We start from the raw sequence: 5146 nt of genomic DNA, 5'->3' as shown, positions 1-5146 counted from the left end.
GGGAATAAACCTCCGCTGCGAAGGCACCTCCAGCGACGGGACGGGACGGGACAGGGGGAGGCGGAGACGGAGATGGGACCTCAGGGGGAAACTCGTCACTCTGAGGGTGGTGAGAGCCTGGCCCAGGTTGCCCAGAGAAGCTGTGGCTGCCCCATCCCTGGAGGGGTTCAAGGGCAGGTTGGAAGGGGCTTGGAGCAACCTGGTGTGGTGGGAGGTGTCCCTGCCCAGGGCAGGGGGTGGCACTGGGGGGGCTTTGATGTCCCTTCCAACCCAAACCATTCCATTCCAGCCCAAACCATTCCACGACTCTAGAATGCATCTCTAAACCACAAAACCAAGCCAAAATGGGTGCAGAGCACAGAACAACCAGGGAGGTTCTTCCCTCAGAGCTGGGGCACAGTGCAGAGCTCCAAGGCAGACACAAGAAGCTACAGAACGATGTTTTATACCCCAGCCCTGCTCCGGTACCAGTTACCACCCCCGTGGCACGTAGGTGTCCAAGAACAAGTTAGCGCAGAGCCCATACACCCACCCCATCCCCCAGGACACACCACACGATCCCTTTTCCTGGCTGCAGCCACAGAAACCTCCCAGCCCCATCTCCATCAGCAACTTCACAGCCCGTAGGGCAAGCGGAACACAGCCACAGAAACCTCCCAGCCCCATCTCCACCAGCAGCTTCACAGCCCGTAGGGCAAGCGGAACGTGGCCCCTGCGAGTCAAATGCAGCTCCTGCAAGCCAAACGTGGCCCCTGCGAGCCAAACGCGGCCCCTGGGGCTGCTGCTGGCACAGAGCCGCTCTGCAGGTGCAGCCAAAAGGAACATCCAGCTTAAAAAGGCTGAGGGCTCGGAGCCCGAGTCAGTATTTGGTGCAGCAGCTCAGGCAGCCGCCGCAGCTCCCACCGCACGGTTCCATGCTCTATTTTTGTACATTTATTCCGTTCCTGCGTCGCTCAGCAGAGATCAGAACTGCCTTAAAACCTGCTCTAGTGACATCATTGTACGGGTCTTGCCCAGGGCTGGTAGCTACTCCTTTGACCATGAATGCAATTACTACCCTGTCTCAATTTTCTCTCATTCCTCCCATTTATTCTTTTTTTATCCCTTCTGTCCCTGATCCATCTTCACCCTTCTGTTTTCCATCTTCTCCGCTACAGATGGATGTAGTGACAGAAGGACCAACCACTGGTATCCTCAAACTCCCAGACTCTAATCAGGCCATAAAAACTAACTGGGTTTTTCCCCTCCTAAATCTAGTTCGGTTATCTCCAGCACAGAGTCTGTTACACCAAGAACACCTTTCTTGGTGGCCAGGGGCTTTAGGGAAGGACTCTGGGAACAGTGTTGTCTTTTTACAGCAATAGAGACAGCACGTGGATAACAGCACATCACCTTCTCTAAACACAAGAACAGAAAAAACTCAAGGAGCAGCAGGAAAAACCGAACACAACTTTGTCTAGGTGGCTTGCAACTCAGAGTACACAAGTTATTACGAGTCATAAACACACTCATTTACTGCTTCATTAGAAAGCAGAGAAAGCTACTCTGCTCTCTGGGAGAGAGAAGAATATGTTTGTACTGTTAGTTGTGGGGTTGCTATCAATATTTGAGTTTTTGATTTATTACCTTTCTTTTTTCAAAGATTTTAATTTGGCAGCTATGCTTCCCACTTCTTCAATGCTTTTTTAGTCCAATAATTTACACCAAGTAAGACAAAGCTTGTCTCTACAATTTAGAGCTTCGACTGTTCTGGAGTGGATTATTTACAATAGACAGAGCTAAGAATGCTAAGAACATCTAGAAACTCTCATCAGACAAGGCTACTTGGTGGTTAAACACTATATTCCTTAGATAACCCTTTACTCCATGGCTGCAGATGTCCAATTTGGAATTCCCTTCATTCAGAGCTGTATAACAAGGTCAATCTCTGAGCAGGCTCTGCTGCAATCTGCCTCCTGTCACAGGACACACAAGCTAAGGGCAGCAGGGGACGCAGAGCTTCAGTCCCTCCATGGATGGCTCTTTATCATCCCGTTCTGGGGCTACAAGTATGGAAAGAACACAATCCTCTGAGCTAGAACCAAACAAGACGCCAGGCTGTAAATAAGTTTTACTAAAAATATTGGAACAAGGCATTGCAAAGTTGGAAGTATTTACAATGGCTGCTGAAATATCCAGCGTTTAAGCAATTCACCCAGGCACGGTCACAAACCACAAAAAGGGTGAGAGCTTTTAGACACATTCCATCTGTTGTATAAAGAACCAAATGGACTTCTGAGCCACTCATGAGACCTGCCATCGAGGTACCTCTGGACAGGTTCTGGGCCATTCTGGTAAACCAACCAGGCATAATGGAGTACGTTACTTCTGGACTCTGCAAAAATCATCCTGGGGAAGACGTGCACACTGACAGCTGGGATGCAGCAGTAACACCACCCAGTTTTCCTTCTGGATTTAGGGAGCCCCTGGGTTTGTGGCTCTATCTGTACACACCGTTTTACACAGCCAAAGGACTGCAGAGTTGCTGGAGATGCAGAAACATGTTAAACCTACGTTTGATCTTTTTCAGCACCGCAGCACAAGTCATCCTAGAGGATAAACCAAAACAACGGGTTTCCTCCTGCAGCACACACTAACTCCATCAGTCTACTCCTACCACCCAAAGGGACCTTCAGAGCTAAAAGCCACTGCTACCAGAATACATGAACCTGCTGCTTTCAGACGGATTTTACAGAAACAGGGACGTACTGGTGCAACGTTACAATCCTAACAGCGTTTTTGCTTCTTCACTCTGTGCCATGAGGGTCTCACTGGCGTACTTCTGAAGAAGCTCCATCTTCTTTCGCCGTACAAGAGCTTCCTCAATCTGCAAATACAAAGACAGGATGACGTGCAGCTTAATTGAGAGGCCGAAACCCAGCACGCTCAGCTATTACGACAGGAGGAAGAAAACCACAGGAAACAGACTGTGAAAGCTAGAGGTGTGTTAAAGCAGTTGAATTAAGATGAGTCAGGAGTTCCTTTCTGATACTCAACTGAAGCTCACGCAAGTCAAATGAAGCAATAAAATAGATGCCCCTGTTTCAGATCTACGCTCCCTCCCTTTTTAATTGGGACGTTAGCTGCCATTTTATTGGACTCTCAGTACAGTCCCTTGAGTTTTGTTTCAAACATTGTCTCAGATACAGATTTAACAAACACAGACCCGTGGAGTTGAACCACACCAGTCCACCCCCCTGGAAGAACAGTTTAGCAAGTGCACCCTTCACATTAGCAATGGACACAAACCTGTGGCTTACATTTTGTCTAGAAGTGCCATCGTTCTTTAACGAGCATATACTTTAAAGATCTACTACCAACACGCAAGATTTGCTTTAATCTCAGTAATGATTTTGTATTTGTCCAAACTGCACACAGCATCTCTCAAAAATAGCTGTTCTGAACCTTAGCTTTTTGTAATTTAGAGTCTAGAAGACATATTCCTATAGGCAAAAGGTATGGAGTGATGTGCTACTAAAAAACAGAAAAAATTACACTGACTTCTATCTAATTAGAAGAGATTGCTATGTAAATCAGTGATTATGTATTAGAAACAAGTTGTGACTCTCAGTTATGCTTTCTTCATTAAGAGAATACCATCAGCCAGAGAGCAAAGTTTTTAATCATTATTTCTCTCCTGCAGTTTTGACAAGCCATTATGTGGGTATTTTTCTGAAATGACCACACAGGAGCATACAGAATTGCTGTCTGACAAGAGAGCAGCAGAAGACAAACTGCCACATGCTATCTGTGTGATGTAAAGGCACATCCACCAAAAGACACGTAGCTCCAGAGCCTTCTTGCTGAGTTATATTTCAACCAACCTGTCACTGTTAAGCTAATACATACCCTAGAGCACTCTCAAAATATAATACTCAATTCAAGGTCATGCCACCAAAATAATTTTAGAAAACTTATGAGCGTAAATCCTGCAATTCAGAAATCTCCTCATTAAATTTAAAGAAAAATCAGACTATCAGCAGAAAAGCATAGTAAAGATATACGAGTCAATCAGGGTTATCTTAACATAACACCACATTTTCCAATTTATGTAATATTTATGAAGGTCTTGAAATTTTGGGGTTAAAAGGGTTTTAGCAATGGCACCATAATTCCAGGCAGTTCCACAGCATTGTCAAGTTGCAAAACTAACAAATTGAGGACACTTTTACTGATGACCTGCCGTAAGTTGAGACCTCTGTCTTTGAAAAGCCAGAGTGAACCTCTGCAACTTATTTTCTGATGTCTTACCTCCTGTTGAGATGGCACTGGAACATGTGCAATAAATTTCTGTTGGCCTTCTTCACCTTCTCTCTCCTTGCCACCTTCCTCATCAGACTAAAAACAAACCAAGAAACAACCACATCAAGTTTATTTTCTAAAGAGGTCATAAAAAAACCCCTTTTTACTTGCTTTGCCAGAAGGAACCAGACAGAGCACGATCAGCACTACAAACACAAGCAGCAGATGAAAAGGACCAAACAACAAAGGAAAACGACAAGCATCACGTTCAGATCCTGCCACCTGACATTTTCAGGATTATTGCTTTCATTCTTCATACAGCTTTTCCTCTGCTATGGCACGGGCATGAATGTAAAGCTACGTTCCCCCCTCTTCCATAGCTCTCTGGCTGCAACAGCAAAGCTATTAACAAAAGAGGAGCCAGCTAACGAAGAAGAAAGCAAGTGCTTTAAAATTGTATATACCACTTCCCTGTACTGCTTTGCTCTCACACCTGAGAGCTGGGCTTATGAATCATGAGATAATGCAAACAAAACAGGGTACTGAAGGAACCACCTGTTTCACCTTATGGACTACCTCCTTTTTATTCTTGTGCTAAACCCACTTAGATACAGACTGGGAAATAAGAACTAGCTTCCAGTACCCTTTTCACAGAAGGTGGTTGGAGAGGGTGGCAACATCCTCACCTCTCACTGGTGCTGGGAGCCAGGAAAATAAAGAAATAAGACCCACATCCCAGCAGTGACTGCAGCATCAGCAAAGCCTTGCCATGTCAGGATTCAACCATAACCAAGACCCCAGCAACCCTTGGGTTTGCCGTGCCATTGCCAGTGTGAAATTACACTGCACTCAAAACTACTTGTGC

The 5146-nt window shown here is 45.7% G+C and overlaps 1 long non-coding RNA gene across 1 annotated transcript; it reads right to left on the bottom strand.

Moving 5' to 3' along the window:
- Positions 1–2092: 2092 nt before the first annotated feature.
- LOC106899511 lies at positions 2093–4891 on the bottom strand. Its single transcript, XR_001414056.1, has 2 exons — positions 4291–4891; positions 2093–2866 (listed from the first exon to the last, which is right to left on the bottom strand). It is a non-coding gene; the product is annotated as an uncharacterized LOC106899511 (long non-coding RNA).
- Positions 4892–5146: the final 255 nt, after the last annotated feature.

This window comes from Calidris pugnax, unplaced genomic scaffold (assembly GCF_001431845.1).
Source record: "Calidris pugnax isolate Ruff unplaced genomic scaffold, ASM143184v1 scaffold615, whole genome shotgun sequence".
Classification (NCBI taxonomy): domain Eukaryota; kingdom Metazoa; phylum Chordata; class Aves; order Charadriiformes; family Scolopacidae; genus Calidris; species Calidris pugnax.
This window is presented reverse-complemented; position numbering and strand designations above follow the sequence as displayed.